The sequence below is a fragment of the Rutidosis leptorrhynchoides genome, chromosome 6, assembly GCF_046630445.1.
Source record: "Rutidosis leptorrhynchoides isolate AG116_Rl617_1_P2 chromosome 6, CSIRO_AGI_Rlap_v1, whole genome shotgun sequence".
NCBI classification, from domain to species: Eukaryota; Viridiplantae; Streptophyta; class Magnoliopsida; order Asterales; family Asteraceae; genus Rutidosis; species Rutidosis leptorrhynchoides.
In genome coordinates this window covers 435,466,999-435,492,154 of record NC_092338.1, presented here as the reverse complement: position 1 = coordinate 435,492,154, position 25,156 = coordinate 435,466,999, and positions in this window count along the sequence as shown.

The following is a 25,156-nucleotide window of genomic DNA, read 5'->3' as shown; positions in this document are numbered from 1 at the left end:
AACGATAATTTTATCTAAATCAATATCTTATAATATTTTAATTTCATCATGATACTCTTACCCATTATTTCCTAATCGTTTCATTTAATTGCTTTTAATCGTCTTTTATATCGTGTTCGTAATAATGATAATAATAGTAATCAAAATAATTAGGTGTTACAAATATTTGTTTTAATTACACTAATATTAATAATGATAGTTACTATAACATTATTAATGATAATACTAATAATTATCTTAATGATAATATAGTAATAATAATATTAACAATAACAATAACCATTTTTAAATAATGATATATATATTAATAATGATAATAATAATAATAATACCAATAATAATAATAATAATAATAATAATTGGATAATAATAATAATACTAATTATAACTTTAACGATAATAACGATAGTAATAATAATAAAAAATAACAATTTTTTTTAATGATAAATCCTTTTATTGATAAAGATAATAATAATAATAAGATAAAACTAGAACGACGATAATAATAATCATTTTTAATAATAATACAAAAATTCGATGGACTATAACTTCAAATCCGTTCATCGAAATCATTCGATATCTAAATAAAAAGTTCTTAATTTTTCGTTAGCTTTCCAACGACATGCATATCTTATACCTTATCTCAGTCGCATATATAACTAATTCAGGATTCAACATAACCTAACTAAAGGCAATATCAAAAGTACAAATATGCATAATCCTATATACTCGAGCACTAGTCAAGGATACACTATTAGTATGTAAAAGTTAAATTATGAGTACTCACGTATCAATATTGAGATTCAATATTGCAGGAAAGGTACGTAGACGCAACGGAGATGATAAACACTATATTGACCTCACGAGCATACCCATGAACCATACCCAATCACCTCCATAGCTATAACTCATAATTTCCTTAATCCAATCCCACTCGAAAAACAATTTCAAAATCACTCGGACAGCACTCTGACGTAATATTTTATGTATACTAATAATATCTTGAAATAATACGGAGTAAATATATATATGTAAATCAATTGAGAGAGTTTAGAGAAAAATATTTTCAAGTTTCTATGAAAGAATGAAACATATTGAATTCTATTTATAATAGATTTTTGAATTATTAAAGTATGAATTATTAAAGTGAATTATTAAAGTATGAATTATTAAAGTGAATTATTAAAGTATGAATTATTAAAGTGAATTATTAAAGTATGAATTATTAAAATGAATTATTAAAGTTAAAGTAAAGTAAAAATAAAGTAAAGGTAAAGTTTAAGTATAGTAAAAGTATAAAACTATGTACGTATAATACGCGTATAAATAAATATAATATTAATTTAAATCGTTATATATATTTAATAAAATAAAATATAAATATCGTTATCTTTATCATACTGGTTAAGTAATGAGTTTTCAAAAGTGGTTCTAGATATTTATAAAAGTTATATACGTTTTAATAATAAAGTTCTTTTTAAACTGAAAACGTTTTTGTACGTTTGAAACTAAATCAAATAAATATAATAATTTTGTTTTCCAAAACCAAATATATTTTTAAGAATCATTTTGTTTAAAGGTTAAAATAATAGAAATCGTTATATCATAAAATGTTTTAGAAAAGTAGAATCATATATATTCATAATAGGTTTCAAGTTTTTAAATTACAGTTTGTTGGTGAAGTATGGGATAAAGTTCAAAGGTTAAATAAACGTATGAAATCATCTTAATGAAAAATGTCGAGTTACTTAACTTGTCGATATCCAACATCTAAGTTATTTACACTTCACGTTCTTACTTATAAATCACTTTACCATTTTCCGAATGTTGTCAAAAAGAACAGATTTCTTAAATCACAGTGGACCTCATAACATAGACCCGTAATTATATCATAATGTATCTGATAAATCAATCATTTGATATTATCTTCTAATTCCATCGATAAACATATTGAAACAAATATGTTCATGTAAAGTATTATACGTTTAATACTTTATTAATATTCTCAAGTTATAATATATATATACATATATATACATATTTATTTATATATAACGGTTTGTAAATCGTTGGAATTTGGTCGAGGTTATAATGAATGTATGAACACAATTTAAAATTCTTGAGATTTAACTTAACAAACTTTGCTTATCGTGTCGGAATAATATAAAGATAAAGTTTAAATTTGGTTGGAAATTTCCGGGTTGTCACACGGGAATCATTCTCAACTTCACTCACTCTATCTCTCTCGTTTTGATTCTAGCTCGAACAACCGAAGAGATCCATCACCACTAAACAACCATATTTCGAATCACAACAATCACCACTACCACATCAGACCCACATATATTTTTCCCACCATCGAACACCTTGGGTTACTTGCTATTCGATCAAAACCCATCACTGTTTTCTGTTTTAGTCGTGAACAACAATCATGAAATGTGAATTGTTTATGTTCTTTGATCAACCACCACTACCAGGTACTGCTATTTAACTTATTGTTTAATGTTCAAGTTACCTCATTACATCGAAACCCACATGGGTTGTTACTATCTACTATTCCGAACATAAAACATCTACCACCGCCGTCACTGAACTCATCCTCTGTAGCCTTCTTCGTCGCTGCTACTGCTCGACTACCACAACAGATGTAGCTACTGTTGTTTCTTTATCAAACATCGTGAACCACCTTAAACCACCCCCTACAACCTGCAAGAACCGATCATTGTTGCTGCTTGTTCTTTTCTGTTGGAACCGCGAACCAAACCACCACCTTTTTAACAACCATCATAATCACCATCACTTGAATCCTTGTAAACTGTTACAAACTTCTGTTTCGGTTTCAATCTTTAACCCAACAAAACACCACCATCGATCATCGTTTTCACCAAAACCCACTTGTCATTTTTTTTTGTTTCATGTCATGAACATCACTAACCACCATCAAAACATCACAAGTTACAGTCTTGTTTCACTGCTGCTTCGTAACTATTTCTGTCACCAACAAGACCATCTGATCAAACCACTATTTTAGGGAGTTTACTTCATTATTATTTGCTCCTGCAGCTATATGTATCTGCCTTCTTTCTTCAATCATCAAGAGTCACCACCACTCACCATCGAACCCTCTTGCTTACCTTCTACCATTTTTTTATGCTGGTCATGAACCCTACAACCAACACCATCGTATATATTTGTTTTACTGAATCACAAACTCAAACACATATACTTTTGCTACAGCTATTACATGTTTAATCCTTTACTTGTGGTTGACAAATTATTAAACATATAACCCACTTGTTTTACTTTATTCGATTACTTGTAACGACCCGGCTTTTTCGACTTGCTTTTGTGCTTTGTACTTTCACGAAACTGCGTATATGTGCGTACTGAGCTAGTTTATACTTTGGGATCTTATTTAATGATTAATTACTTTCATTAATATCTTACAACGTGCTATTAAGTGTGTAATCACTTAACTTGATCCCCGAAAGCTTTTACGACCGTTGGTGTCACTCGACGTTTGAAACGAGCTATGTACTTGGTACACGATTAACTTTGGTCATAATCGGAATATTATGACTACATAATACTAATTGTTATTTTGTAATAACAATTACTTGGGTTTTTGGATGCTTAATTACGCTTAGTAATTTACTAGAGCACACTAGTTAGTCTTGTTGGACTTTCTACCTTGTTGGACTTTAGCCCACCCTACACTAGCTAGTGGACTATTTAATTAGCTCAATTTAAATAAGTTAGTGACCCATATTAATGAAAGACAAATGTCCATTTATTAGAGGGAATATACTAGCATTTTTGTTAAGCATTATCCTTAATGTTGCATGAGATCCTAACATAAGCACCAACTTTAGACAACCATTAACAAAAAAGCAAAAAGGTGTCCCCCTTGTCCCCCACCATAACCCACGGCCTAAACACCCCTCACACCTCCTCACCACCTATAAATACAAGCCTTATTTTACTCATTTCACACTTGATCTCATTTGCAATTTACACACACTTACTCTCTATGTGGCGATCGCTCCAAATCTATATGGACGAATACGGCATTCATCGATTTCATTGCGAGGTATTTGACCTCTATATGATATGTTTTATAAACATTGCATTCTTTTGAAAAGGTATACCATAATTGAATATTTAAACCCAAGGTTTTCAACATCTGATGATTTCTACATATAGACAATCACCGTAAATAATAGTTTACAATAATACTTCCATTGACAATGTAGTCAAAATAGATACATGATGATGGTTTTGTGAATGCAATGTTTTCTTGAATAAAGCATGTATGACTCCATGCACAAAGCTTGTCTAACATATAAGCAAACAGCGGAAGACTTCTAGGAACCTGAGAATAAACATGCTAACAAGTATCAACACAAAGGTTGGTGAGTTCATAGTTTTAGTGTTTCGCATAATCTGTACATAAAGGTGGATCACAATATTTCAGTTGTTTCATCCAGAAACGTTTATCAAAATATTCTACAAAATTGAGCACCCTAGTAACTAAACTTAACGTATATATAATTTGTACCCATTGTATAATCATCTTAATAATACACGCAAACTAACGTGTATGCTTCTCAAATAGCATACGTCCGTTAAAAGGCTAGTGCTCTAGCTCGGACGGGGATATCAAGCCCTATGGATCCATATACTACTACTCGCGCCCACCAGTTCTTATAACCGGCAGTTACTAGTTACCAAAGCTAAGGGATTTTCGGTTCAAACTCAGTATAGAATTTAGTATGTACTTGTGTCCATTGTTTAAAATAAAGTGCATGTATTCTCAGCCCAAAAATATATATTGTAAAAGCATTTAAAAAGGGAGCAAATGAAACTCACCTTAGCAGCATATAAAGTCATTCACCAAAATGTGACCGAAACTCGGATTACCAAATAACCGTAGATCTTAACCTAGAGAACATATGTTGGTCAATAAATGTCTATCAAGCTAGGTCAGGTCATAGTATATCACAAACCTAATGCTCGAGATCGACATACAAAAGTTATCCAAAGTCGTTTCAAAAAGTCAATTTTGACAATAGTTCAACAAAACGAGACGTGCCTTATATAAGGATTCATTTACTCGGTTGGTAATATTCAAAAATCCAATTTATCAATCTTACAAACAAGTTGTTTAAATATTAATTACAGATTTAAAAGCAATTCCAATTAACGTCAATCATAATTCAGTTGACCATATCTTTCAATTCGTTCATCAAAATTACGCGATTTCTAAATGAAAAGTTATTGATTTTTCGTCAGCTTTCCAAAAACATGTATATCATATACCTTTTACCAGTAATATATGTATTTAATTCGTGATTCGTTATAAACTGTTTAACGACGAAATTTAGCATACAAGCATGCATAAATATATATACTCGAGCACTAGACATGGATACACAATTAATATATAAAAGATAAGATATGAATGCTCACGTATCAATATTGTGATTCAATATTGCAGGGAAGTACGTAGACGCAACAGAGATGATAAACACTAGGTTTGACTTGCCAATAATACCCACGTACATTTCCCATAACCTCCATAGCTATAACCCATAATTTTCTTAACTCTATCCCGTTCGAAAACTCGTTTTGAAAGTGACACGCTCATGACCTCGTCGTAGTATTTTATGTATAATACTAATAATAATAATGCAACTTAATAATAATACTAAGATTAATAATAATCTTAATAATAATAATAATAATAATAATAATAATAATAATAATAATAATAATAATAATAATAATAATAATAATAATAATAATAATAATAATAATAATAATAATAATAATAATAATTTATATATATATTGAGAGAGAGTCGAGAGATAGTTGTGAGGAATCAATCAGAAACAGAAATCGAGTGAATTTATACTACTTTGCCTGTCCCAGCCCTCCATGCGATCGCATGGTTTTTGGGCATCATGGCCATGCGATCGCATGGCCCTCTGATCCAGCTCACACTCATTTGACGTTTTGCTTGTCGACATATTATTTAATTATAAATATAATATAATTAATTTATATAATTAATTATATATTATATTAAATTCACGTGCATAGTGGACTTGAAATTTTCTTTCCGATGACTCGTACGTTGTCACTCGACTAATGTCCCGGTTCCGATTTTTCGAACGTCCTTTCGTACGCTGAGAAAACTTGTACTTTACGTTTCGTGAGTCGTACCTTTATCAAAAATTAAACTTAATCATTGACAAACTATGTCACCCGAAGTGTAGCTTTAATCAATTAAGTGCTTTGGTTATTTGCTTCTATAAAGCATCGTCTCGTAGTATATACATATATACATATATATATATATATATATACATTTTCATTTTAAAATAGTGTTTTACTGTAGCAAAGGTATTGTAGAAAAGTTTTTTTTACTGTAGCAAATAGTGATTTTCGAAAACACTGTAGCTTTTCGGGTACTGTAGAAATTCGAAAATACTGTAGCAAATTAGTGTTTTACTGGTTCATCTTAAACGTTTTAGTTAACTTATCTAAATATCAATAGAATCAATAATCGAACGTTACTAACATTTACTAAATAACTTGAAATCATATACATACATATATATATATATATATATATATATATATATATATATATATATATATATATATATATATATATATATATATATATATATATATATATATATGCACATTAAGTTATATATATATTGTTCGTGAATCTTCGAGAACAGTCAAAGAATAATTGATTACATGAATATAGTTCTAAAACTTTCGTGACTTAACATTACAGACTTTGCTTATCGTGTAGAAAACATTAAATCATTTAAAGATAAAGTTTAAATTTGGTCAAAATTTTCGGGTTGTCACAGTACCTACCCGTTAAAGAAATTTCGTCCCGAAATTTGATTGGGATGGTCATGGATGACAATAAGTATGTTTTCATGACTCATACAAGTTGAAAATTAGAGTTTTATCATCATTGAGTAATATGGATAAAACAATTTGTTTATGTGAAGTGTACGAGTGAAGTTATCACAAAAGAGTGAAATGAGAAAAAGTAAGTTTCGTCATATCTTTTGACGTAGATGGGCTGATTTCTGGAGTTCAAGAGATTTGGAGAAAATATTCGTAATAAGATTTGATTCTTCGATAATTAAGGAAATTATGATTCTTTTCGATTTAATGCGATGATCTGTCTCGATTTTCCTGTCTGATATTATACTATAAATCTACCCCCTTCATTTCCTTATTTTCCACAGCTCATACCATTTATTCTTTCTCCCTCAATTCTTATTTTAAAGCATTCGTCAATATGATCCATCCAGTTCCGATTCTTGATATACTTCTAACCTTCATATCCGTCATTCTTCTTTTCCATCTGCCGCCAGAAGAATCTATTCACTTCTACTATACTCTTGGTTTTATATTATTTTTAGTCCTCTCTTGTCTTTATATTGCTATATTCATCGATATATACGGTTTATAATTTCTGGGTGGTTGTTGGGTTTTATATCTTCCCTTATATTTCGATGTCTCTGCTTCTGTCTTTCCATAATCATTGACATCCACAGTTAATACTCTCTCCAATTTACTGTGATTTATATATACTCCCATTGATATTTTGAAGCTTCATGCTTTTGTTTTATCTTCCCGACTTTAAATCAAGCGAATAATGGTCCAGAATTCGTAGGTATGAATTTTGAAATGAACATAATTAATGTTCTAAGAAAGAAATGGTAATAGCACAATCTGACTTGTCAAATTACCATAATACCTCGAAAAAGACCGAATCATTAAGAAAATATTTTCTTGGTAGTTTAGAGGTTAAATAGAATGAAAGAGTTATGTAACATGGTTTATAATGAGGGTATGATCTGTGAACCTTTATCATGTTCCATTAGAAACTCAGCATGACTTGCTGTAATATAATCACGTTGATCAAGTGTCATTATATTATACTAACTCATGCTTCAGTTCCCAACACTGCTTCAAAATATTCATAATTTGAACTCGAAGGTTTACAAAATATAGAAACTAAACAGTTTCCTTTATGATGTAATACAGATAACGCGAGGAGATAAATGATTTCAGATAAGGATAGTTATGAAAATATCTTCAGAAATATCGAGGATATTTATAATGAAATATACGATGATATCTTAAGATTTATAATATCGAAGGATGATGAAGAAGATTTGTCCATAAAAGTTTAGAGTCAGGAGCAAGGTATTCGTTAATATCTTCAGCAGATACTAAATCATTTGGATTCTTTGAAGGCAGGTTTAGTCTTTGTGATTTGTCCACAGCCTCCTTCATAATTTTCTCAATCCGTTTTCCAGTTCCAAACCTTCTCTTTTTCCGAGCTTTGCCAACACACAATTCTTTATCATCAAACTTTTGGCTGTTAAAGTCCTTTACAGTTTTTGCTGCTTCATCAGCTTTTTCAATATTCAGGGTATTGTTTCGTAGACTGGTTGCTTTTCAGAATTTCAGAATGAAAGCTCATAATTCTAAGAGATGAATGTTATATGTATACATATGATGTTCTAGTACAGTTTTGAATTCAAAGTATGGCATTTGAAAGATGTAAGAATCTAAGAGTGATGTTTTCTGTTAAATCTGGGCTTGGATTCTGATTTTTTTTCTTTTCAAAATCAGAATATGTAATCAAATTTGGATGCGAATGGTTGTTTTAATTTCTATGAAAGAATGTATATTATTGTGAAAGTAGTGAATATAGTTGATGATTGCTGAATCAGATTCGAAGAATGTAACATATTATTTGTGAATTTATATATCGTTTGGGTATTACCTACCAGTTAAAAGTTTCACAAATAATATTTTGTACAAGAGAATTTTATCACAATTTTTATGAAAATATTAGTATGTATATTTTCTTCAAATGTAATATAGATTTAATGAGTTAATATCATATTAAGCTCATTTAATTTTCAGCTGGAACTAGAAATAAATAATCTCTAAAACTTTAGAAATTTCGTAATCTTCGTGGATTATCTCTTCAACGTAAATGAAATTATGAATCAATACTTCGTTATTCATTTTTATTGATATTTCCTCGGTGAATGATGTTAGTGCTCGTGGAATTCTTATGAACTTCATAAGATATAAATGATGTTTTCTAGAAAGTTTCGAGTACATTGAAGATAAAAGTGTAAAATCAAACATGTAGTTGATTAAAACACTAAGTTCATTATGAAATGGAATTCATTGAGTTGAAACAGATATTGTGGTTAACGATGGTTAAGTCGTTAACGAAGGATGTACATCATAGCATATTATTAATATGAATTAACCGAGTAGTACCTACTAGTTAAGATTCACACGTAATAGCTTAGTACAAAAAGATTTATTTTGATCTCAGAATTCATATATATATATATATATATATATATATATATATATATATATATATATATATAATATACATATAATTTCTTTAAAGGGAATGAGTTAATACTTCATAACTCGTTGATACGATATACGCGTTGTTGATTAGTGATGATGTTTGCGGTGATTATGGATCTGGCGGAGCTTGTGGTTGTTGAAGATGCTGCTGATGCTGACGATGCTGATGGTACTGACGGTACTGCTGCTAACAGATCTAGCTTGTAAATCGTGCACCATTCCGATCAGGGTTTTATTTCATCATTTCTATTCGCTCATTTATCTGATTTACAATTAGAACTAGAATAAGTAATCTCTAAAACTTTTTGACACAACATATTCTCTGCAGAATATTTCTTCGATGAAGTTATGAATCAATACTTCATCGTTTGTTGTTGTTGGTATTCCTTGGTATCTATGGTGCGTATGACGTTGATGTTTAAGGTACAGATTGTGATGTTAAGGTGTGGGATGCGGATGTTGTTGTTGGTGGTGGTGGTGGTGATGGTACTGTTGGTGTTGCTGATGGGGGTACTGTTGTTGCCGGTGCTACTGCTGGTGCTTGTAACCTTTGCACCATGTTCTCCAAAGCCACTACCCGAGCGCGAAGCTCGTTGACTTCTATTACACCAGGATGATTGTCGGTTCGAACGAGCAGGTGAATGAGATTCAGAATTTGAGATAGTATATTATCGTGACGAGATACTCTGGAAATGAGAGAGAAAATGGTGTCTCGAATAGGTTCACCGGTAAGTGCTTCAGGTTCTTCCCCAAGAGGGAAATGTGGTGGATGGAAGGGATCACCTTCTTCTTGTCTCTAATGACTAAGCAGGCTATGAACCCATCCCTAATTTATCCAGAATAGGTGATGACTGATTGGTTGATCCATTCCGGTTACACTGTCTTCGGAATTCAGGTGAATATCCATATCGGAATAGCTGTCGGAGTTTAAGGAATTTGAACTAGATACGGGATCCATCCTGTATAATTAGGGAGATGATTTTTGATATGAATTAGATTATAGAATTTAGTTTGGTATTCTTCAATACATAATTTACATATGTATATATAATACCAAATTTCATAAATCACGGAGAAATTTTTGGAAGATGTCAGGAAAAGTTTATAGTAACAGATACGCTAAGATATGAATTTTTGTCTATACACTATTTATGCAATAAATGCAGAAAAACGTGTCTAGACTTAAGAATGATAAGCATGTAATTTTCGACAAGAAATGATAAGCAAAACTTTTAACATGCAGACACGGTCGAAGTCCAGACTTACTAATGCATCTTAACAACTATCAGTTAGACACACTCATGCAAGACCTGGTTCGCTAGGACCAACGCTCTGATACCAACTGTGGCGATCGTTCCAAATCCATATGGACGAATACGGCATTCATCGATTTCATTACGAGGTATTTGACCTTTATATGATATGTTTTATAAACATTGCATTCTTTTGAAAAGGTATACCATAAATGAATATTTAAACCCAAGGTTTTCGACATCTGATGATTTCTACATATAGACAATCACCGTAAATAATAGTTTACAATAATACTTCCGTTGACAATGTAGTCAAAATAGATACATGATGATGGTTTTGTGAATGCAACGTTTTCTTGAATAAAGCATGTATGACTCCATGCACAAAGCTTGTCTAACATATAAGCAAACAGCAGAAGACTTCTAGGAACCTGAGAATAAACATGCTAACAAGTGTCAACACAAAGGTTGGCGAGTTCATAGTTTTAGTGTTTCGCATAATCTGTACATAAAGGTGGATCACAAGATTTCAGTTGTTTCATCCAGAAACGTTTATCAAAATATTCTACGAAATTAAGCACCCTGGTAACTAAACTAAACATATATATATAATTTGTACCCTTTGTATAATCATCTTAATAGTACACGCAAACCAACGTGTACGCTTCTCAAATAGCGTACATCCGTTAAAAGGCTAGTGCTCTAGCTCAAACGGGGATATCAAGCCCTATGGATCCATATACTACTACTCGCGCCCACCAGTTCTTATAACCGGCAGTTACTAGTTACCAAAGCTAAGGGATTTTCGGTTCAAATTCAGTATAGAATTTAGTATGTACTTGTGTCCATTGTTTAAAATAATGTACATGTATTCTCAGCTCAAAAATATATATTGCAAAAGCATTTAAAAGAGGAGCAAATGAAACTCACCTTAGCAGCATATAAAGTCGTTCACCAAAATGTGACCGAAACTCAGATTACCAAATAACCGTAGATCTTAACCTAGAGAACATATGTTGGTCAATAAATGTCTATCAAGCTAGGTCAGGTCATAGTGTATCACAATCCTAATGCTCGAGATCGACATACAAAAGTTATCCAAAGTCATTTCAAAAAGTCAATTTTGACAATAGTTCAACAAAACGAGACGTGTCTTATATAAGGATTCATTTACTAGGTTGGTAATATTCAAAAATCCAATTTATAAATCTTACAAACAAGTTGTTTAAATATTAATTGCAGATTCAAAAGTAATTCCAATTAACGTCAATCATAATTCAGTTGACCATATCTTTTAATTCGTTCATCGAAATTACGCGATTTCTAAATGAAAAGTTATTGATTTTTCGCCAGCTTTCCAAAAACATGTATATCATATACCTTTTACCAGTAATATATGTATTTAATTCGTGATTCATTATAAACTGTTTAACGATGAAATTTAGCATACAAGCATGCATAAATATATATACTCGAGCACTATACATGGATACACAATTAATATATAAAAGATAAGATATGAATGCTCACGTATCAATATTGTGATTCAATATTGCAGGGAAGTACGTAGACGCAACAGAGATGAAAAACACTAGGTTTGACTTGCCAATAATACCCACGTACATTACGCATAACCTCCATAGCTATAACCCATAATTTTCTTAACTCTATCCCGTTCGAAAACTCGTTTTGAAAGTGACACGCTCATGACCTCGTCATAGTATTTTATGTATAATACTAATAATAATAATGCAACTTAATAATAATACTAAGATTAATAATAATCTTAATAATAATAATAATAATAATAATAATAATAATAATAATAATAATAATAATAATAATAATAATATTAATAATAATAATAATAATAATAATAATAATAATAATAATAATAATAATTTATATATATTGAGAGAGAGTCGAGAGATAGTTGTGAGGAATCAACCAGAAACAGAAATCGAGCGAATTTATAGTACTTTGCCTGTCCCAGCCCTCCATGCGATCGCATGGTTTTTGGGCATCATGGCCATGCGATCGCATGGCCCTCTGATCCAGCTCACACTCGTTTGACGTTTTGCTTGTCGATATATTATTTAATTATAAATATAATATAATTAATTTATATAATTAATTATATATTATATTAAATTCACGTGCATAGTGGACTTAAAATTTTCTTTCCGATGACTCATACGTTGTCACTCGACTAATGTCCCGGTTCCGGTTTTTCGAACGTCCTTTCGTACGCTGAGAAAACTTGTACTTTATGTTTTGTGAGTCGTACCTTTATCAAAAATTAAACTTAATCATTGATAAACTATGTCACCCGAAGTGTAGCTTTAATCAATTAAGTGCTTTGGTTATTTGCATCTATAAAGCATTGTCTCGTAGTATATATATATATATATATATATATATATATATATACATTTTCATTTTAAAATAGTATTTTTCTGTAGCAAAGTTAATGTAGAAAAGTTTTTTTTACTGTAGCAAATAGTGATTTTCGAAAACACTGTAGCTTTTCGGGTACTGTAGAAATTCGAAAATACTGTAGCAAATTAGTGTTTTACTGGTTCATCTTAAACGTTTTAGTTAACTTATCTAAATATCAATAGAATCAATAATCGAACGTTACTAACAATCAAAGAATAATTGATTACATGAATATAGTTCCAAAACTTTATTGACTTAACATTACAGACTTTGCTTATCGTGTCGAAAACATTAAATCATTTAAAGATAAAGTTTAAATTTGATCAAAAATTTCTGGGTTGTCACACTCTAATTCTCTCTCTAGTCTTTCTCACTCTAAAAAGTGTAAGTTTTTGATTTTTCTTCTTCTTCTTCCCTTCATCTACACGACATCATCATCATCATTTTATGGATCAAGCTTTTAGCTTTTAATCTTGTTATATCTTAAAGATTCAAACTTGGGTTTGAATCCTTCAAGAACATGGAAGATTCAAGCTTTCTAGCTTTGAATCTTCACTTATTTTGTAGATCTAAATCTTTTTAGCTTTAATCTTGTTATTTTGTTATAAAGATTCAAACTTGTGTTTGTAATCTTCATGTATCTTAAAGATCCAAGCTTTATGCTTCAAGATCTTCAAGAACACTAAAGATCCAAGCTTTTTAGCTTAGGGTTTCATTATTATGTTAAAGATCTTAGCTTTTTAGCTTATGGTCTCATTACTTTCATTATTTTGTTAAAGATCTTAGCTTTCTAGCTTATGGTCTCATTAATCTTGTAAAGATCCAAGCTTTCTAGCTTAGGGTTTTCTTAATACTTGAGATCTAAGTTATTATTGTAGATCTCACTTACTTGGAACCTTTTTGTGTTTGTTGTGATGATAAAGATCAAGTCTTCATCATCACATATGATATAGATGCATGAACTTGTGTAAAATGGACAAAGGTTGAAGCTTTATTGGATTTATGCAATAAAGAGGCAATCTTGATGTTCAAAACTTATAGAATGATAGATTTTACTCTTAGTTGTGTGTTGATGGTTGAACCTTGGTCAAATTGATGCTAAAACATCAAACAGTTGTACACTTGAAGCTTACAAGCATCAAAGATGAGAACCGTGATGAGCATCAAGCACCAAGAGCCTCATCGGAGCAATTGTTTGTTGTTTTTCGGGGTCTGATCAGACTCCCAGGCTTTTGAAAAATTAATTTTTAGATAGTTCGTTTCGAGTAGATGACTTTTTGTTTAGGCCTCGACTTAATCCGATATACGGTTTAGGATTTATGGCCTTCCGAAAGTCACTACGCCCTTGTAATGTTGTGCTGAAATTTCTGACCTACTCGCAATAAAACCGTCGCCATGGTCAAACAAAGACGAGTTAGGTTCTGAAAATTGGTCAGCGGTTAGAGGACTCACATACGGAGCCATAGCCACTGACTACACATCTTTTTTATTTGTAAAGAGGTCGTAACAGCTGTCCGAAGTCAGCCTTTTGTTTCGATCTCTATTCTTGTTAAACTTACCTTAGTGTTGATGAATGATGATGATAATGATGATGTCGATGATGACACTTAAACTTATTTATTCACTTTTAACCTTTTAGGACAACATACTGATCTAGTGACCTTTGACTTAGGTTGATGACCTTTCGGACCGACTTACTACCTGCATACGTTTCGTATCGACTTTTACTGCTTATTCACTGTGAGTTATAGCTTTCCTTTTTACTTATACTATTTTTGGGACTGAGAATACATGCGCTTTTTATGTTTTACTTACTTGACACGAGTACTTAAAATTTACATATGTGTGGGTTATATAACGGCATAAAGATTCCCCTTAGCACGGTAACGTTTAATCATTGGTTTTGAACCGGTGAACGCGAATATTAGATATGGATCCATAAGGTTTGACATCCCCACTCGGGCTAGTCGCGCTAGCATTTAACGGGTGCTTGATACTTCGAGGACATACGCACCCGCCAAGTGTACTTTTAGGGGGTATTACTATTACGTTAAGTTAGTTACCGGGTGCCTACGGTTAAGCATATACTTGTCATACTGATTTAAACTGCTTGTTGAAGCACTGAAATCTCGTGGTCTACATTACTTTACTGATTACAAACTATAGCTCACCAACATTCGTGTTGACTTTTAAAGCGTGTATTTCTCAGGTGCTTAGACGTTGTTGCTTCCGCTATTAGACTTGCTGTCTTGGTGTTATAGACTTGCTGTTATGGACCTGCTGTGTTAGATTTCCGGTGCATTACTTAGAGATGTCTCAATCATGAAACTTTTATCTTGCATTTGTAACTTATGTTATTTTCAAATAATGGCTTTGTAACGACCTTTGGGTCACATACTTATGTTAACACTTCTAGTAAGCATGTTATCTTTTGTAAAGGCTATCTTTCTATGAATGCAAAACTGGTTTTCAAATAGCATGTAGTGTTTGACCTTGTAAAGATCTTGTTGTTGACGAATCGTACACGATGATTTTGTACGGGGCGTCACATTTGGTATCAGAGCATTGGTTGTAGGGAATTAGGTTGCATTAGTGCATCTTGACCGAGTCGAGTAGGATTCACTAATAGGACTAATCTACAACTTGCTCGTTTACTTATTTCTGAGGAACCTGCTGCATGCTACTGTGTTATATTACTGCACGTTACTGCTTACTACTACTGCATGCCACTGCTTACTTCTACTGCTGTATGAACTTGCTGCATGCTACCATTTCCTTTTACTGTTATGTAAACTCGCTGTATGAATTTGCTTATTCTCGCTACTGCATGCTACTATCTGCTTTTAGCATGTTACTTCGATATGATACTGTTACTATTGCCATGCTACGTACTGCTGTAGACGATCTAGGCTGCTATAGTTGTTATGCCTGATTACGCTCTTGCTACATGTCTGCTATTCGCTGTACCGACTTGGAGAACTTATTCTTCTCAGTTCAGATGTTTTTCTGAACTACTTTCCCACTCGTCTAACCCTAAGAAATAGTTATGTAATCCACATGTTACTACTGATCTACCGTTCCATAGATCGAAACATTACTTCACGCAATCTAGAAGGAGTACCCCTCGGAGGAGGAAATATGCGAGGACTTGTCGGAGTAACCGCACCCCGAGCTCAACCTAATTAGCCATGTATGACGTATGAATATTAGAAGGTTGTTCAGTTTCCACAAGCTGACTCGTATCCCGTATGCTTTCATGACCGTCACTTTTCTCTTTCATTCTTCACCACTACTCGACAATCTAACGACACTTCTGGACTTAGGTCCCTAACACTCTTAGGCATTGGAGAAATTGGGAGGACATCTCATTTTACAAGGACAGAGTGCCTTCCACTGATGCCCAGCCATACCCAAAGACTTGGGAGTCGCCTCAAGAATATATCGTATTACTACTTGTTACACGTATAACTCGACACGAGACCCAGATTGAATTTCTAGAAAGGAACCTAACAACGTTACCCGAACCAGAACATTTTGAAGAAATTTTGGGACATTTAGGCATTAATGCATGACCTACGGAACCTACGCACCCACACCGAGAAACCGTGAGATTAATTTCGTAGATTTTGTTTTGAGATAGCATAGATAAAGCGCCGTTAGATGAAATTGAGTAGAACTTGGAGTGATCACGTTACATTGACCATATGGAGTGATATTGGAATGAACGTACGATTTAGTACAATATAATGACGCCAGGCCAGCGTGATTATATTGAAGTAAATCATGCAGAAGTCTCAATGCTACTATATAAGGAATATGAAGTGATTCAAATAAAATTTTGGTAGGAACCACTTGAGTATACGCATTATGGTCTGTTAGAGGAAACCACTTAGCCTAGATACTGTACAAGAAGGGCCTTGATTACAGAATTGATAACCCGAAAATCTGTTATAGATATAGACATCCAGGACACTTAAGGAAAAAGTTCCCAAATAGGAAAAACTTTGGACTTACTTGTGGTAGAGCAATCGTTATGGAGACTCGCATGGATCCTGATTATAGTTAGGGGACGATTCGTCACAACGTTTTATTTTCTCGAGGTTGATTATTACTAGAGCAATAGAAACCTTATATCTAAGGACCTTAGTGTTATAAGCCATCAATAACCATGAGGGTTAAGTATTCTATAGGATAAGCAAATGGTAAGCTGGCAGAGATAGAGGAATAATTTAAGGTAGTACCTTAAAATTAACAGGTGGGTCATTTGGAGATGACCTCATGTCAACAAAACTTGGAAGTTTTAAAGTAGTGGTTGGAAAGGATTAGTTACCTACACACAAGCTGATGTTATTTGAGAAGTTTGACAGAATTTTCCACGGTAGTATAATAAGATTGAGTTGGAATGAACCTAAAGATTAACCTAACACCCATCAATTTGAGAAGCTTGATGAAATAGTTAGATTGGACTTTAGGATTAACCTAATACTCATCAAGTTAGGAAGCTTTGATGAAATAGTTTGAACGGATTGGCTTTCAAGGGTGAAAGTGAAAGTTATTTATAGTGAGAAGGTTATTCATATACCTCGCGAGAATGGCGAACCATTAATAGTTTACGAGGAGAGAAGTAGCCGAAGCTAAACCTTATTAGTTGCATGAAGGCACAAATGGTCAAAGCCGAATACCAAAAGCCATCTGGGTTACTTCAATAGCTCGAAATCCTACAATGGAAATGAGAATGAATAACAATGGATTTCATCACGAAGCTACCGAAAACGGTAGGCGGTTAGGACACTATCTGGGTTATTATTGACCATCTTACCAAATCTGCTTACTTTCTAGCCATGAAAGGAACCGATACAATGGATAAACTTGCACAACGGTACATAAAGGAAATTGTATCCCGTCACTTCAGCGATTCAAATTCTATATTAAGGACTACCCAAGAATCTTATTTGATACTCATACTTACGCGACTCTGAATCCTAACTTATTTCGAGAGATTTCTTATTTGATGATAATCACACCATCATCCTTCTTACTTCGATATTAGTCATACCAATTCGAAATTTTCCAAAATCAATGGGTAGTTAATTCCCATCCTCATACTCTCCCTTTCGTATCTCACTTATAAGCAACAACTTTACACTTAAGCATTTTTGGTCGAAGGACTTATGCCCTACTAATAGTCATCAACCACATTTAAATTCAACAGTTTTCATTACCTCGTAACATTTTTGCTCACATATCACCCGAAAAATTTCAAAAATCTTTTACTCATGAATCTTTTTCCAACTTGTAACCTCCGAAATATGAAAATTTTGTTTGCCAAAATTTTACTGTACGATCCTCTCAAAGCTTTATAAAAGTAAATTCATTTTATTTGCCATTCGTACAAATTTTTGAAATCGTATATGCTATATAAAATTGTGATGACCCGAAAATTTTTGACTTATTTAAACCAATTCTCTATACGATTTATTATTTTAACACGCTAAACAAAGTCTGTTAGATTGAGTCTCAAAATTTTAGAACTGTTTCATATATACAATCACCTTTGATTACTCTCGACGATTCATGAACAATTATATGTATGTATATATATGTACAAGTAAAAACGACTTTCGTACAGTAAAACCCTATTTGCTAAAATAAAAATTACTTTGCTACAGTAAAACACTATTTGCTACAGTGAAACCGTATTTTGCTACAGTGCTACAGTGAAAACGAGTTTGCTACAGTGATTTGCTACAGTGAAACACTATTTGCTACAGTAAAACACTATTTGCTACAGTAAACACTATTTGCTACAGTAAACACTATTTGCTACAGTAAACACTATTTGATGTCGACGAACTAGCAAACAAAAACAGAAAAGGCGGCCATGCGATCGCATGGCAAAAACACTGAAAACTCATGCGATCGCATGAGCTACAGTAAATCGAAAAGTACTATAAAAGGTCAGTTTTGCTCGACGAATTTTTCATAATAATTTCTTTACATAAATTTTATATTTATAATTATAATTATAATTTTAATTTTAAGTTTAATAATAATAAAGTATATTCGAGGGTATTTTTAATTCGGGTTTCAAACCGTTTTAAAATAAGGAAATTTTGGGTATTGTTCGGGGTATTGTTCTTGAATCCAAGACCAACCATACAGTCGTCTACCATCATTACGTCTACGCAATTTGCCTACAATATTGAATCGCAATATTGAACTGTGAGTTATAGTCTCCCTTTTTAAATACTTTAAATATTTTTGGGCTGAGAATACATGCAATTTATTTTAAACGCGATAAGACACAAGTACATACTAAATTCTACACTGAGTTAAACCGAAAATCCCTTAGCTTTGGTAACTAGTAGCTGCCAGTACATAGGATATGGACTGGTGGGCGCGAATAATTGTATATGGATCCATAGGGCTTGACATCCCCGTCCGAGCTAGAGCGCTAGCCTTTTAACGGACGTATGTTATTTGAGTTTAAGACACGTTGGTTTGCGTGTATTAAAACGAATGGGGTAATTATCACTATAGCGTTAAGTTTAGTTGCCAGGGTGCTCTGTTACGTAGAATCTATTGATAAACTTTTGATGAAATCTTGTGGTCTATCTTTATACATGTTTATGACTCGAGCAATTAAACCTATAACTCACCAACATTCGTGTTGACTTTTTAGTATGTTTTATTCTCAGGTCCTTAGAATGCTTCCGCTGTGATGTGCTTGTTGCCTGCATGGAGTCTCTCATGCTTTGTACAAAGTTTATTGCATTCAAAATAAAACTGTGTTGTGTAATAAATAATTGGACTGTGATGTCAACCTGTAAATTAAAGACTTATGTATTTCGGGGTTTTGCTTATACTTAAGCACTCGCCCACATGTTTATAACTTTCTATGTTTAGAAAGTCACTTATTTTAATGAATGCAATATTTTATCAAAACGTATCATATAGAGGTCAAACCTCACTGTGGAATCAATGAATAGCGATTTTGACGGGTCGTTACAGTTGGTATCCGAGCTTGAGGTCATAGGGAACCAGAAATTACATTAGTGTGTTTAACTGGTAATTGTTAGGATGCATTAGTGAGTCTGGACTATGACCATATTTGTTTTTACTGAATTTTGCTTATCATTTGGTCAAAAACATTATATGTGATATATTTATATGCTAACGTAATTGTTGTTTCAATTATGTGATAGATGACTTCTTCTAATCCTATCATTTTGTACGACTCGGAATCGGACACTGAATCTATTCTATCCACAACTGAAAAGGGCGTTCCAATACCTATTAAAGAAGAAATTGTGTTAGCCGGGGAATCTCAACTCCTGGTAAACCCAGAGGAGGTTCCAGCTCCACCCAACTCTAGTTTTCTGGAGCCACAGTATCGTTGGCATGGACCCATGATCCCTGGAGTAAACGAGGATCGTCCATTTCTAAACAAATATGGACATTGGTCCAGATATACCGCCGACGGGCGGGTTGTGCCGATTACGCCTGGCAGATTTCGGTTCATGACCACCGGTACATTTTCTTGCAGTTCGTCATCATATTCTCCTACACATGACTTAGACAGTTCGTCATCAGACGAGATCAGTAAGGAGGAGGATTTCGCTAATGAAATAAAAGAGATCACTAAGGAGAAATTCCAACTTGCTATAGATAATAAAAACAACCACAATAATAAAATGTCCTTAATTATTAAAAAAGAACAGGACCATTCGATCCATAACCACCCTTATTGTATTAAACCCACTGAGGCAACGGGTACCTCAAAACCCCAACCAAAAATAAAATACACTGCCAGAATGTCTGTCGGACCATGTGCACACAAACAATTGGCAGAGAGAACCAAATGGGAAGAAGTTTCTGATAGTTCTGAATAAACGACCTAGCAACCATAAATCTTCCATGCGCTATTTTATTGCTTATGTGTGCTACTCTATCTTGTTATGTAAAATAAGCATATGTAAAATATCAGTATTGTATGGTATTGTATTATTTTGGTTTATTAATAATAAATGCATGGAATGATTATTTGTATTATTACTACTTCTTATTATTATTATTACATAATAATGTAGTAACTCGCTATAATTTTTCATAGTGGAATATTATTAGGATTTTAGTAGTTAATTCCTTGTACTAGCTATTATGTATGAACTTAACGGGTAGGTAATACCCTAGAAATAATTATAAAATGCTAATAAGAAGAAAAGGCTTTTATAATAATTGGTTCATATTATTAATATGCTACGATTAACTATTGACAACTCATTTTACCTATAATATTCTATATGATTAAATTATATCTGTTGTGTTTATTGAAGAAACATGTCTCAAATGTCGGATGCTGAGTTTGAGCAACTAGTCGAGAAACGTGTGAATGAAAGAATTGCTGCAACCGAGGCAGCAAAAGCAACAGCCGAAGCAGCAGCCGTAAACACAAATTCACCAAACGGATGCTCATACAAAACTTTTCAAGGATGCAAACCACAGACGTTTAGTGGAACCGAGGGACCAGTTGGTCTAACCCGATGGTTTGAAAAGATGGAGTCCGTTTTCAAAATCAGTAATTGTGCAAACGGAGACAAGTCAAAGTATGCTTCATGCACGTTGCAAGATGGTGCACTTACTTGGTGGAACAATTATGCTAAAGTAGAAGGAATAGATACGGCATATGATATCTCTTGGGAAGAACTGAAAAAGATGCTAATCGAGGAGTACTGTCCTCGAAACGAGATCAGAAAAATGGAATTTGAGTTACGTAATCTGAAGGTTATCGGCACGAATCTCAATAACTATGAAAAGCGTTTCATGGAACTAGCCTTGTTGTGTCCCGAATTGGTGCCAAACGAGAAACGAAAGATAGAAATGTATATTGACGGTTTATCGATCAATATCAAAGGAAATGTTACATCGTCCAAACCGAATACGATGCAGGAAGCCATGACAATGGCACACCAACTCATGGACCAGATCACAGAGAGTTCGATTAAGGCACCAATTACCGAAGTCAAGACAACTGAAGGAAAGAGGAAATGGGAAGACTATAAGGGCAAAAGTACTCACCTGAAGAAACAAGAAACTTTTAAAGGTAAACAAGATGGGGCAACTGCAAGTCCAAACTATAAGGGACCCCATCCGTTCTGCAAAAGATGTTACACACATCATGCAGGTTATTGCCAAGTGGTCTGTGATAAGTGCAACAAGAAAGGACATGTGGCGAAAGATTGTTATGCCACCGTTTCTGAAGTAAAGACAAAACTGACCGATGTCAAGAAATGTTTTGGATGCGGGAAGTCTGGTCACTTTATAAATCAATGCCCTGATAAGGAGAAGAACAAAGAACCCGCACGTGGGAGGGCATTTAATGTTAGTGCCAGTAAAGCACGTGAGGATCCTAATCTTGTCACGGGTACGTTTACCGTTAATAATCAACTAGCTTCTATTATGTTTGATACGGGTGCTGATAGAAGTTATATGTGTAAAGACTTTAGTTTTAAACTAAAATGTGCATCATTACCTCTAGACGATAAATATACTATTGAATTAGCTAATGGTAAACTGATAAAAGCCGATAAAATTTGCCATGGTTGCGAAATGAATCTCGCTGGTGAAACCTTCAAAATCGATTTGATACCCGTAGAATTAGGAAGTTTTGACGTAATCGTTGGCATGGACTGGATGTCCAAAACAAGAGCGGAAGTTGTTTGCGCTGAGAAAGCAATCCGCATCCCTCGTAAGGATGAAACGTCATTAATGATTTATGGGGAGAAGAGCAACTCAAAGCTGAACTTTATCAGCTGTATGAAGGCCCAGAAACTTATAAGAAAAGGTTGTTATGCTATTCTGGCACACATAAAGAAGATCGATACTGAAGAAAGAAGCATTAATGACATGCCGGTTGTAAGAGAATATCCCGGAGTATTTCCAGAAGAATTACCGGGGCTACCTCCACATAGATGTGTAGAATTCCAGATTGATCTCATACCAGGAGCTGCACCTGTAGCCCGATCTCCATATAGACTTGCACCTTCAGAAATGCAAGAATTACAAGACCAGTTGCAAGAATTATCGGACCGTGGATTTATTCGTCCTAGTTTTTCACCTTGGGGTGCTCCTATTCTGTTCGTCAAGAAGAAGGATGGATCTATGAGAATGTGCATAGATTACCGAGAATTAAACAAATTAACGATCAAGAATCGGTACCCATTACCGAGGATTGATGATTTGTTTGATCAATTGCAAGTATCAAGTGTTTATTCTAAGATTGATCTACGCTCCGGATATCATCAACTGAGAGTGAAGGAAGAAGATGTTCCTAAAACCGCGTTCAGAACCCGTTACGGTCACTATGAGTTCCTAGTCATGCCTTTTGGATTAACTAATGCTCCAGCAGTATTCATGGATCTAATGAATCGCATCTGTAGACCGTATTTAGACAAATTTGTTATTGTTTTTATCGACGACATATTGATTTACTCAAAGAACAAGGAAGAACATGAGCAACACTTAAGACTGGTACTAGAGATACTCAAGAAAGAAGAATTGTACGCAAAATTTTCGAAGTGTGATTTCTGGTTACAAGAAGTACAATTTTTGGGCCATGTTGTCAGTAAACATGGAATTAAAGTTGACCCCGCCAAGATCGAAGCCATTAGTAAATGGGAAATCCCGAAGACTCCAACACAAATTCGCCAATTCTTAGGTCTTGCTGGTTACTACCGAAGATTCATTCAAGATTTCTCTAGAATCGCCAAACCCTTAACTGCATTGACTCAAAAGGGAAAGAAGTATGATTGGTCCACAGAACAGGAATCCTCATTCCAGTTATTAAAGAAGAAGTTAACGTCTGCACCCATTTTGTCATTACCGGAAGGAAATGATGATTTCGTGATCTATTGTGATGCTTCACGCCGAGGTTTAGGATGTGTATTAATGCAACGCACAAAAGTCATCGCATACGCCTCACGACAACTAAAAATTCATGAAAAGAACTATACGACGCACGATTTGGAACTTGGAGCAGTAGTTTTTGCACTCAAAATATGGAGACACTATCTATATGGCACCAAGTGTACAGTGTACACTGACCATAAGAGTCTTCAGCATATTTTTGATCAAAAACAACTCAATATGAGGCAACGTCGCTGGGTAGAGTTGTTAAACGATTACGATTGTGAAATCCGTTACCACCCCGGAAAGGCTAATGTTGTAGCTGATGCCTTAAGTCGAAAAGAAAGAGTAAAATCTCTTAGGGTTCGAGCTTTGAATATTACAATTCGTACTGATCTCACAAAGAAAATTCAAGCAGCACAGTTAGAAGCTTTAAAAGAAGAAAACGAAAAAGGCGAAATGAGCAAAGGGTTAGAAAAACAACTTGAAGTAAAAGCCGATGGAACCCTGTATTTTGCTGGTAGGATATGGGTACCAAAACATGGTAACCTAAGGCAACTAGTACTGGATGAAGCACACAAAACGAGGTACTCAATTCACCCAGGAAATGGGAAAATGTACCACGATCTCAAGAAGTTTTATTGGTGGCCTAATATGAAGACAGAAATTGCTACTTATGTAAGCAAATGTTTGACGTGTGCAAAGGTCAAAGCTGAGCACCAAAAGCCGTCAGGATTACTACAACAACCAGAAATTCCGCAGTGGAAATGGGAAAGAATAACCATGGATTTCATTACGAAATTGCCAAGGACTGCAAGTAGTCATGATACTATTTGGGTGATAGTTGATCGTCTAACTAAATCAGCTCACTTCCTACCAATAAAGGAGACAGACAGTATGGAGAAATTAGCACGCCTATATTTGAAGGAAGTAGTTTCCAGGCATGGTGTACCTATCTCCATCATATCTGATCGTGACACCCGATTCACATCACGTTTTTGGCAATCATTACAAAAAGCATTGGGAACTCGATTAGATATGAGCACCGCTTATCACCCACAGACAGATGGTCAAAGTGAAAGAACAATACAAACATTGGAAGACATGTTACG